This window comes from Pseudorca crassidens, unplaced genomic scaffold (assembly GCF_039906515.1).
Source record: "Pseudorca crassidens isolate mPseCra1 unplaced genomic scaffold, mPseCra1.hap1 Scaffold_64, whole genome shotgun sequence".
Classification (NCBI taxonomy): domain Eukaryota; kingdom Metazoa; phylum Chordata; class Mammalia; order Artiodactyla; family Delphinidae; genus Pseudorca; species Pseudorca crassidens.
In genome coordinates this window covers 27,652-40,096 of record NW_027136316.1, presented here as the reverse complement: position 1 = coordinate 40,096, position 12,445 = coordinate 27,652, and the positions used below count along the sequence as shown (strand labels likewise).

Genomic DNA, 12,445 nt, shown 5'->3' with positions numbered 1-12,445 from the left:
TCAAGGGATACAGGTATGAGTATCTTTGGACTCTTTACCAACTTAAAGCCCCCACAAAATAGAAGATTTTAGTCTTCTTTATTTCAGAGAAGCTCATCAAGAGAACATCTGAGGCCAGATTAAAGGGAATTAAGGCCCTGTACACCCACTAATCCTTAGGAGCAACTGTGTCCTTAAACCATTGCTGTAATACTCCTCACCAGATCCTCCCACATTGGGACACAAGGTTTTTGAGGGCACGAGTTTTCTGTGTCCCCCTTTGGCTGCCAAAGCAGTAAAGCTATTCTTTTCTACTTCTTGCAGACCTCTGTCTCTGAGATTCTATTTGGCACTGGTGCACAGAGGTCTAGTTTTTGACAACAAATTTAGTACCCAGTGTGGGGCTGACTTGGGGATGGCCCCTGTGGGTCCCCTGACTCTACCGGACACTGAGATTTTCTCCACGCCAGCCTCTTTCGAGAGAGTGTAGGGTTGGAGAATTCCTTTAGAGGCCAGACCGCCTGGGACCCTTGCCTGGAAAGGCTGTGTCCCAATCATCCCAGCAGTTAGAACTCTGGGGCAGGAATAGATGGTGGAAGAGGGACCCCCCTAGCAACTGCCCAGGCCATCTTTACCGTGAGGACGTTTCTCTCTTCCTCCTGCCTGGGCTGCCCTGAATGTCCTACTCCCAGGGATTATTTTGGGGCACCAGGAAAATAGCATTTGGGATGTTTCAGCACCTCAGCCAGCGTGTGGTAACTCCCCTGGCATGCAGTCTGAGGTCCTTTTAACCCTGTACATTTGGGGGAACCTTGGTTCCCATTTGGGTGACTTTTCATTCCAGGAAATCTCATTTGGAAGGTGCACCCCTTGGACAGAGGTCACAGGCTAAGTTGAGACTTGGAAGATGATTTGAGTCTTGTGCTGTTTGGTTTTTGGTTTCAGTTTGGTTTCTGGTTCCTTTGGTTTGAGGCTTCCGTTGGTGTTTAGGATTTTGTTTTGTTTTTGTCCGTGTGTGGGTGTTCTATGGTTCAAGCATAAGAAGTGCTTCTTCTTCAGTTCCATGTGATAGCCAATGGGCAAAATCCTGGCAGACTGGTCAACCTATAGTTGTAAACCTAAGACTAAGAAAAGAATGAAATTCTATTGTAATTTGTCTGGCATATGTATGGATACATTGTTGAGAAATGAGGAATGGTGGTCTTTGAGTGGGAGCCTAAATGACTATACCACATTCAGCTAGAGTTCTTTTGTCACAGGAAGAGAAAGACAAAAGAAGTTCCATATGTTCAAGCATTTATGAAGCTACGTAATAAAGAAACTGAGTAGCTAGGTAACAGGCTGACGGTATAAAGAGAAAAGAAAGTCCCTTTGTAGTAGAGCTGCTTGTGTCTGAATGAGGAAAAAAATAAGGGGCAACATAAGATGGATACAGAAGGTGATGAACATTTGTGCAAAGGGAACACTGAGGAAAGAGTTGTGCATGACCAGGATTTTCTAAGATGGATTTTGTTGGAAGTGGGTTAGGGCAAGCCTGGATTTGGTTTCTCCCTCCAAAGTTTCCTTGGAATGCTGCTTTTGATTGTGAACAGCTTGTGAGTTCCTTTGCCTATGTCTGTGATCTGTATTTTTGTTCGAAATCTCTTTACTTTTGTTCAGTGAATAAGTGTTGTTTGGCCAATTCTAATAGTTCTTTTGATCTCCAGCTAACTTTGAGCTGCTTTCGAAGGCCCTTGAGCCATCTCAGAGAGAAATGTTTGATTAGTATGTTAAATTACATGGAATTCCTAAAAAGCTTGTATGTCCTGGTAAAATTTTATCGGTCATAATTCTAGTTATTTCTAAATGTTGTATGTAAAAGCAATAATGGTTTGTTTTGTCATTTACATTGTGATCAAGTGTTTAACCATGACCTTTTAAGTCTTTATGTGATTCATAGATAGTTACTGTTGTGCTCTAACACTTTGCAAAAGTGCTCCATCTTCAAGAAGATCTATGTGAAGGACCTTTTGGCAAGCACAGGTCTCTGATAAATGTCATATCATAATGCCACACTGGGTAAGAAATGAAAAATCTTAATGGAGAATCGGATGGCTTCATAAGAAGTTAACAGAAGGATTGGTTACTGAGTGAACTGGTGAATATGGTTATAATGTTTTTGTTTGTTTTTGTTACTGGCTTTGATCTGTGTTTTCCAGACACAGGGAAGTCCTTCCCCTCAAGCTACTTAGGACTTGGAACAATTGGATAAATGACACCTCTGTATGGAAGTGTGTACTAATGAAAGTTACTGTGTTGGCTTCATTTTGCCCTGATGTTTAAGAGGAAAGGAAAATTACCTAGTGAAGTTATGACAATGTAACTACTCATGATGTATCACTGTTTGCTTTAGGTCTACTGCTAAAAGCACATGTGCAATGCTTGTGTGACAATTGGGTATGAATAATAAAATGTATAAAGCATTTTCTCATTAACATTCCTCTGAGCATGTTCACGATACCTGCTCAGTATTCCCCCAATGTGGATTAACTAGGCAAATATAAAGAAGGCCTAGCGCTGAGGGACATGATCTACACGTGGGCCAAACAGCTGAATCATTCTGGCACTGAGGGATTGACATTTTGATCATCAATGCTTTCTATTGAAAGACTTGTAATCAAAAGGGAAAAAAACTCTTCACATTTTGAGGTGTGAGGAAGTCACTCTGGCTTATGCATGGTTTAATTTAAATTTTACTGCCCAAAATGGCCTGTTTTGTGGTCTTTTGGATATGAATTGTACATCTGCTTTGGCATTGAGGGGGGGAATGCATTTGACTGTCAAAAAGGAGTAACTGTGGTTCAGACATACGAGATAAACCTAAGTGTCCATTGTAGATGTGATTTAGATGCATTCCCGTATTCTTTGTTTTCTTATATTTTTTTCTAAATCTTTATTGGAGTATAATTGCTTTACAATGGTGTGTTAGTTTCTGCTTTATAACAAAGTGAATCAGTTATACATATACATATGTTCCCATATCTCTTCCCTCTTGCGTCTCCCTCCCTCCCACCCTCCCTATCCCACCCCTCTAGGTGGTCACAAAGCACCGAGCTGATCTCCCTGTGTATATCTTTTTGAATTCGTGTTTTTGTTTCCTTCAGAAAGATACCCCCAAGTGTAATTCCTGAATCATATGGTAGTTCTATTTTTAATTTCTTGAGGAACCTCTGTACTGTTTTCCATAGTGGCTGCACCAATGAACATTCCCAAGAGAATGCATGAGGGTTCTCCTCATCCTCGCCAAGCCTTCTTATTTGTTGTCTTTTGGACGATAGCCAAGTTTTTAGGTGTGAGGTGATAATCTCATTGTTCTTTTGATGTGCGTTTCCCTGATGATAAGTGATTTGGTCATAGTTTCATATGTCTCTTGGCCATCTGTACGTCCTCTTTGGAAAAATGTTCGGTCCCAAGTTTTAATTGGGTTTTTGGTTTTTGAAGGTTCAGTTGTGTGGTTCTTCATCTATTTTGGATATGAACCCTTTTTCAGACATATTGTTTGCAACTATTTTCTCACATTCGGTAGGCTGCCTCTTCATTTTGTGGATGGTTTCCTTTGCCATTGAAAAACTTTAAAGTTGGGTGGAGTCCCATTGGTTTATTCTGCTTTTGTTCCCCTTGCTTGGGGAGGCAGATCCAGAAAATATTGCTAAGATAGATGTCAAAGACCAGACTGCTTATGTTTTCTTTGAGGAGCTTTATGGCTTCAGGTCTTACATTGAAGTATTTGATTCATTTCGAGGTGGCTTGTGTAGGTGGTATAAGAAAGGATTCCAGTTTGATTCTTGTGCATGTAGTTGTGCAGTTTTCCCACCACCATTCATTGAAGAGGCTGTCTTTTCCCCATTGTATAGTCTCACCTCCGTTGTCATAGATGAATTGACCATATATGCCTGTGTTTATTTTGGGGCTCTCAATTCTGTTCTACGGATCTCTGTGTATTTCTTTTGTTCCTATACCATACTGTCTTGATTATTCTAGATATGTAGTATAGTTTGAAACAGAGAGTGTGATATGTCCAAGTTTCTGCTTCTTTCTTAAGATCGTATTGACTATTCAGGTTCTTTTCTGTTTCCTTACACATATTAGAATTCTTTGTTCTAGTTCTCATAAAATTCCACTGGTATTTTGATAAGAATGGCATCAAATCTCTAGATTGCTCTGGGGTGTGGAATCATTTTAACAATATGAATTCTTCCAATCCATGAACACATTATATCTGTCCATTTGACTGTGTCGTCTCCAATTTCTTTCATCAGTGTCTTCCAGTTTTCTGAGTACTGGTGTTTTACCTCCTGGGTTAGATGTATTCCTAGGTATTTCATTTTTGTTAATACCATTGTCAATGGGTTTGCTTTCTTAATTTCTCATTCTGAAAGTTTGTTGCCAGTGGATAGAATGCAACTGATTTCTATAGGTTAATTTTGTATCCTGCAACTTAACTGTATTTTCCAATGAATTCTATTTGTTTTGGAGGGTCATCTTTAGGATTTTCTATAAAAAACATCATGTCGGGACTTCCCTAGTGGTAAAGTGGTTAAGACTCCGCGCTCCCAATGCAGGGGGCCTGGGTTCGATCCCTGGTCAGGGAACTAGATCCCACATGCATGCCACAACTAAGAGTTCGCATGCCACAACTAAGGAGCCTGTCTGCCGCTACTAAGGAGCTCACCTGACACAACTAAGACCCAGCGCAACCAGAATAAATGAATGAATAAATAAATAAATAAATGAAATATAAAACATCATCTCATCTACAAACAGTGACAGTTTTACTTTTTCCTCTGCCATTGGATTCCTTTTATTTCTTTTTCTCATGTAATTACTATGTCTAGGACTTCCTCGACCATGTTGAATGAAAGTGGTGAGAGTGGTCGGGGTTAGAGTTAGGTTTAAGCAGAATCCGCCCTCTTCCCCTTCCTCCCTCCCCATCTCTCTGAGGCCTCCAGGAAGGACAGGACTAGTCCTGGGTCACACATGACTCGCTGTCTCCAGTGACCCGTGAGGGAGGGGCGGCCTGCACTTCCCGCAGCGACCACAGTGTGGCGCTGATCCCCCCTCTCTGACCCACAGCGCATGCGCATTCCCCGTGGACCCAGCTCTGAGCGCAGCTGAGGGGAGTTGTGTCTACTCAGGCACCGCAGGGTTGTGGTTGCTGACGGGTGCTCGGTCTCCTCAAGGACTCGCTGGGGTTTCAGCTTCAGGACAACGTGGGGCTGCGTCCACGCTGACGGGAGCTGGGTTTCCTGAGGATGCAGGAGACGCTGGAGGAACAGGTGAGGAGACAGTGAGGAACAGTGGGGAGAAACTTCCTGGGGGCGACTGGCGGCTGCGGGATTCCGTCTTCATGCGACCCAGGAAGGGCTTGGTGTGCAAAGCTGGGTTTTTGGTCAGGCTGGTGTGCGGTGGAGCCGCATTGGTTATGGGGTGTGCAGTCTTCCCTGCACCGTTTACCGTGGGGCTGCCCTTCCTCTCAGTGTGTCCCTGGCCACCTTGTCGTAACTTAATGGCCCCCTCCCCCCCACCACCGTGCGGGGTGGGTTCTGGGCTCTCCGTCCCGTCCCTCTGGTCTGTGCCCCTGTTTTGAGCCAGTTCCACACTGTCTTGGGGACTGTAGCTTCGTGATGAAGTGTGAAGTCAGGGAGGGAGATGCCTGCGGCCCGTCCTCCTTTCTCAGGGTCGCCTTGGCTGTTCGGGGTCCTTTGTGGCTCCACACACATCTTAGGAGGATTTGCTCCATTTCTGTGAAAAACACCATTGCAACTTCAGGACGGCCTGCCTTCCCTGTGTGCACCGCTTTGGGTAGAACGGACATTTTAGCAACAGTAATTCTTGCATTCCATGAGCACGGGGAGTCTTTCCACCGACTTCTGTCTTCTTCAATGTCTTCATGAGTGTCTTAAAGTTTTCAGGTCTTTCACATCCTCAGTTAAATTTATTCCTTGGTATTTTGTTCTTTTTGATGCAGTTGGAAATAGGGTTTTTTTTCTCTTTCTGTTGGTCCATTATTAGTATTTAGAAATGCAGTTGAGCTGTGTGTACTGATTTTGTGTCTTTACTGAATTCATTTATTATTTCTAACAGTTTTTTTTTGGTGGAATGATGTGGAAAATTGAACTTCCAAAATCCCGCTGTTTCTACCACATCCAAGTCATCCACAACAGGGAAGAAAGGGAAGTCCTTTATATTGGGAAGTCCTAGGACCCTTCTGGGTCTCCCCACCTGCCCACCCTTGGTCAGTGTCCTCAGTCCACCTGTGCAGGCAGGTGAGGATCCCCTCCAGAGGCTCCCAAAGGCTTCACCCCTACATCCTTCCCGAGTTTGGCCCGTGTCCTGTCGGGATGTTCCACCCTCATCAAGCCCCCAAGTACATGGCAAGGACAGGCATCAGGCCTGCTGTGTACACTGCTGTGCGTCCTGCTCTATACACAGGCATGACACTGCCCAGGGTGCAGGAAAGGCAGCCTTACCTCGGGACATGGGGAGAGGAGCTGCCCAGAGGGTGGATGTCAGCTCTCGTCTCACCAGGCAAGGGCATCCGGGCTCTCGCTCCTTGGACCCCTTCTCACCCAACTGGACCATGACCCGGCTTTGTTCCCACCCCTGTGGTCCCTCCATTGGCCTCGCTCTTGTGAACAGAGCAGGACAGTGTGGTCTGTGGTTACAGGCTGAGACACACAGACACTGGCTGACCTGCGTGCACACAGCTGACCCCACAGAACGGGCACTGCACCAGGGCCTGTGCAGTGTGGGTTCACCTGCCCACAGAGAGGCCAGGCCTCTGTCCTGGCTCCAGATGTCACCTTGAGTCTGACGGGAGTGTCCGTGCTCCTACAATGTTGTGTTAATTTCTACCGTACAGCAAAGTGATTCATATATACAAACATACATATTTACATATTTTTCATATTCTTTTCCATTATGGTTAATTACAGGGTATTGAATACAGTTCCCTGTGCTGTGCAGAAAGACCTTGTCTATCCATCCTATATATAATAATTTGCATCTAGTAATCCCAAACTCCCAATCCATCCCTCTCCCCTGTCTTCCCCTTGACAACCACAAGTCTGTTTTCTATATTTGTGAGTGTGTTTTGTTCTGTAGATAGGTTCATTTGGGTCTCATTTTATAATCCACATATAAGTGATATGATATGGTACGTGTTGTTCTCTGACTTACTTCACTTTGTATGATAATCTCTAGGTCCATCCATGTAGCTGCAGATGGTATTATTTCATTCTGTTTTATGGTTGAGTAATACTCCATTGTATATATGTACTACATCTTCTATATCCATTCATCTGTTGAGGGACATTCGGGTTGCTTCCGTGTCTTGGCTATCGTGAAGAGTGCTGCTGTGAATGCTGGGGTGCATGTATCTTTTCGAATTATAGTTTTGTCTGGATGTTTGCCCAGGAGTGGGATTGCTGGTTCATATGGTAATTCTATTTTTAGTTTTTGAGGAACCTCCATACAGTTCTCCATAGTGGCTGCATCAATTTACATTCCCACCAGTAGTGTAGGAGGGTTCCCTTTTCTCCACACCCCTTTCAGCAGTTATTTCTAGACATTTTAATGATGGCCATTTTGACCACTACGAGGTGATAACTCACTGTAGTTTTGATTTGCATTCTCTAATAATTAGCGATGTGGAACATCTTTTCAGGTGCCTCTTGGCCATCTGTATGTCCTTGGAGAAATGTCTATTTAGACCTTCTAAAATTCTGCCTATTTTTTTTCTTTTTTTTTTTCTTTTTTGAGTTGTATGAGCTGTTTGTATATTTTAGAATTAAGCCCTTGTTTTCCCCGGGAGAACACACGGCGGGCCTCAGGCTGGTGCAAAGTCACGCCAGCCTTTGCCGCCGCAGGCCCGCTCCACACTCCATACCCCTCCCTCCCCGCCGGCCTGAGTGCTCCAGAGCCCCCGAATCAGCGGCTCCTTTAACCCCGTCCTGTCTGAGCAAAAAACAGACGCCCTCCAGCGACCTACATGCAGAGGCAGGGCCAAATCCAAAGCTGAGCCCCGGTGAGCTGTGAGAACAAAGAAGAGAAAGGGAAATCTCTCCCAGCAGCCTCAGAAGCAGCGGATTAAAGCTCCACAATCAACTTGATGTACCCTGCATCTGTGGACTACCTGAATAGACAACCAATCATCCCAAATTAAGGAAGTGGACTTTAGGAGCAAGATCTATGATTTTTTTTTTCCCTTTTCCTCTTTTTGTGAATGTGTATGTGTATGCTTCTGTGTGAGATCTTGTCTGTATAGTCTTGCTTCCACCATTTGTCCTAGGGTTCTGTCTGTCCATGGTTTTTTTAAAAATTTTTTTCTTAATAATTAATTTTAATTTTAATAACGTTATTATACTTTACCTTCGTTCTTTCTTTCTTTCTTTCCTTCCTTCCTTCCCTCCTTTAGACAACGAATCATACCAAATTGAGGAGGTGGTCTCTGAGAGCAAGATTTATGATTTTTCCCCCTTTACCTCTTTTAGTGAGGGTGTATGTGTATGCTCCTGTGTAAGATTTTGTCTGTATAGCTTTGCTTCCAACATTTGTCCTAAGGTTCTATCCGTCCCTTTTTTTTTTTCCTAAATAAGAATTTTTTAATTCAATAACTTTATTATACTTTATTTTATTTTTACTGTATCTTCTTTCTGTCTGTCTTTTTTCCTTCTTTCCCTCCTTCCTTCCTTCCTCCCTCCCTCTCTCCTTTCTTTCCTTCTTGCCTTCTTTCCTTCTTTGCTTCTTTCTTTCTTCCTTCCTTCCTTCCTTCCTTTCCTCCTTTCCTTCTTTCTTTCCTCATACTTTTACTAATTCTCTCTACTTTTTCTCCCTTTTATTCTGAGCTGTGTGGATGAAAGGCTCTTGGTGCTCCAGCCAGGAGTCAGGGCTCTGCCTCTGAGGTAGGAGAGCCAACTTCAGGACACTGGTCAACAAGAGACCTCCCAGCTCCACATAATATCAAACGACGAAAATCTCCCAGAGATCTCCATCTTAACACCAGCTCCCAGCTTCACTCAACAACCAGGAAGCCACAGTGCTGGACAACCTATGCCAAACAACTAGCAAAACAGGAACACAACCCCACCCATTAGCAGAGAGGCTGCCCAAAATCATAATAAGGCCACAGACACCCCAAAACACACCACCAGACGTGAACCTGCCCACTAGAGAGACAAGATCCAGCCTCATCCACCACAGCACAGGCACTAGTCCCCTCCACCAGGAAGCCTACACAACCCACTGAACCAACCTTAGCCACTGGAGACAGACATCAAAAACAACGGGAACTACAAACCTGCAGTCTGCAAAAAGGAGACCCCAAACACAGTGAGATAAGCAAAATGAGAAGACAGAAAAACACACAGCAGATAAAGGAGCAAGATAAAAATGCACCAGACCTAACAAATGAAGAGGAAATAGCCAGTCTACCTGAAAAAGAATTCAGAATAATGATAGTAAGGATGATCCAAAATCTTGGAACTAGAATGGACAAAATGCAAGAAACAGTTAACAAGGACCTAGAAGAAATAAAGATGAAACAAGCAATGATGAACAACACAATAAATGAAATTAAAAGTACTCTAGATGGGATCAATAGCAGAATAACTGAGGCAGAAGAACGGATAAGTGACCTGGAAGATAAAATAGTGGAAATAACTACTGCAGAGCAGAATAAAGAAAAAAGAATGAAAAGAACTGAGGACAGTCTCAGAGACCTCTGGGACAACATTAAACGCACCAACATTTGAATTATAGGGGTTCTAGAAGAAGAAGAGAAAAAGAAAGGGACTGAGAAAATATTTGAAGAGATTATAGTTGAAAACTTCCCTAATATGGGAAAGGAAATAGTTAATCAAGGCCAGGAAGCACAGAGAGTCCCATACAGGATAAATACAAGGAGAAATATGCCAAGACACATATTAATCAAACTGTCAAAAATTAAATACAAAGAAAGCATATTAAAAGCAGCAAGGGAAAAACAACAAATAACACATAAGGGAATCCCCATAAGGTTAACAGCTGATCTCTCAGCAGAAACCCTACAAGCCAGAAGGGAGTGGCAGGACATACTGAGAGTGATGAAGGAGAAAAACCTGCAGCCAAGAATACTCTACCCAGCAAGGATCTCATTCAGATTTGATGGAGAAATTAAAACCTTTACAGACAAGCAAAAGCTGAGAGAGTTCAGCACCACCAAACGAGCTTTACAACAAATGCTAAAGGAACTTCTCTAGACAAGAAACACAAGAGAAGGAAAAGACCTACAATAACGAACCCAAAATAATTTAGAAAATGGGAATAGGAACGTACATACCGATAATTACCTTAAATGTAAATGGACTAAATGCTCCCACCAAAAGACACAGATTAGCTGAATGGATACCAAAACAAGACCCTTATATATGCTGTCTACAAGAGACCCACTTCAGACCTAGACACATATACAGACTGATAGTAAGGGGATGGAAAAAGATATTCCATGCAAATGGAAACCAAAAGAAAGCTGGAGTAGCAATTCTCATTATCAGAAAAAATAGACTTTAAAATAAGGACTATTAAAAGAGACAAAGAAGGACACTACATAATGATCAAGAGATCGATCCAAGAAGAAGATATAACAATTGTAACTATTTATGCACCCAACATAGGAGCACCTCAATACCTAAGGCAGATGCTAACAGCCATAAAAGGGGAAATTGGCAGTAACACATTCATAGTAGGGGACTTAAACACCCCACTTTCACCCATGGAGAGATCATCCAAAATGAAAATAAATAAGGAAACACAAGCTTTAAATGATACATTAAACAAGATGGACTTAATTGATATTTATAGGACACTCCATCCAAAAACAACAGAATACACATTTTTCTCAAGTGCTCATGGAACATTCTCCAGGATAGATCATATCTTGGGTCACAAATCAAGCCTTGGTAAATTTAAGAAAATTGAAATTGTATCAAGTATCTTTTCTGACCACAACGCCATGAGACTAGATATCAATTACAGGAAAAGATCTGTAAAAAATACAAACACATGGAGGCTAAACAATACACTACTTAATGATGAAGTGATCACTGAAGAAATCAAAGAGGAAATCAAAAAATACCTAGAAACAAATGACAATGGAGACACAACGACCCAAAACCTATGGGATGCAGCAAAAGCAGTTCTAAGGGGGAAGTTTATAGCAATACAAACCTACCTTAAGAAGCAGGAAACATTTCGAATAAACAACCTAACCTTGCACCTGAAGCAATTAGAGAAAGAAGAACAAAAAAAACCCAAAGCTAGCAGAAGGAAAGAAATCGTAAAAATCAGATCAGAAATAAATGAAAAAGAAATGAAGGAAACAATAGCAAAGATCAATAAAACTAAAAGCTGGTTCTTTGAGAAGATAAACAAAATAGATAAACCAGTAGCCAGACTCATCAAGAAAAAAAGGGAGAAGACTCAAATCAATAGAATTAGAAATGAAAAAGGAGAGGTAACAACTGACACTGCAGAGATAAAAAAGATCATGAGAGATTACTACAAGCAACTCTATGCCAATAAAATGGACAATCTGGATGAAATGGACAAATTCTTATAAATGCACAACCTGCCAAGACTGAATCAGGAAGAAATAGAAAATATGAACAGACCAATCACAAGCACTGAAATTGAAAATGTGATTTAAAATCTTCCAACAAACAAAAGCCCAGGACCAGATGGCTTCACAGGTGAATTCTATCAAACATTTAGAGAAGAGCTAACACCTATCCTTCTCAAACTCTTCCAAAATATAGCAGAGGGAGGAACACTCCCAAATTCCTTCTACAAGGCCACCATCACCTTGATACCAAAACCAGACAAGGATGTCACAAAGAAAGAAAACTACAGGCCAATATTACTGATGAACATAGATGCAAAAATCCTCAACAAAATACTAGCAAACAGAATCCAACAGCACATTAAAAGGATCATACACCATGATCAAGTGGGGTTTATTCCAGGAATGCAAGGATTCTTCAATATACGCAAATCTATCAATGTGATAAACCATATTAACAAATTGAAGGAGAAAAACCATATGATCATCTCAATAGATGCAGAGAAAGCTTTTGACAAAATTCAACACCCATTTATGATAAAAACCCTGCAGAAAGTAGGCATAGAGGGAACTTTCCTCAACATAATAAAGGCCATATATGACAAGCCCACAGCAAACCTCATCCTCAATGGTGAAAAACTGAAAGCATTTCCACTAAGATCAGGAACAAGACAAGGTTGCCCACTCTCACCACTCTTATTCAACATAGTTTTGGAAGTTTTAGCCACAGCAATCAGAGAAGGAAAGGAAATAAAAGGAATCCAAATCGGAAAAGAAGAAGTAAAGCTGTCACTGTTTGCAGATGACATGATCCTATACATAGAGAATCTT

At 42.0% G+C, this 12,445-nt stretch overlaps 1 long non-coding RNA gene across 3 annotated transcripts in view; it reads left to right on the top strand.

The window, feature by feature from the left end:
* LOC137218235 (uncharacterized) overlaps nt 1–12,445 on the top strand; it is a 44,571-nt gene that overhangs the window by 17,084 nt on the left and 15,042 nt on the right. For all 3 annotated transcript variants that reach the window (XR_010940556.1, XR_010940557.1, XR_010940555.1), the window contains one exon: nt 5,092–5,294. This is a non-coding gene — a long non-coding RNA (uncharacterized lncRNA). The remainder of the gene's footprint in view (nt 1–5,091; nt 5,295–12,445) is intronic.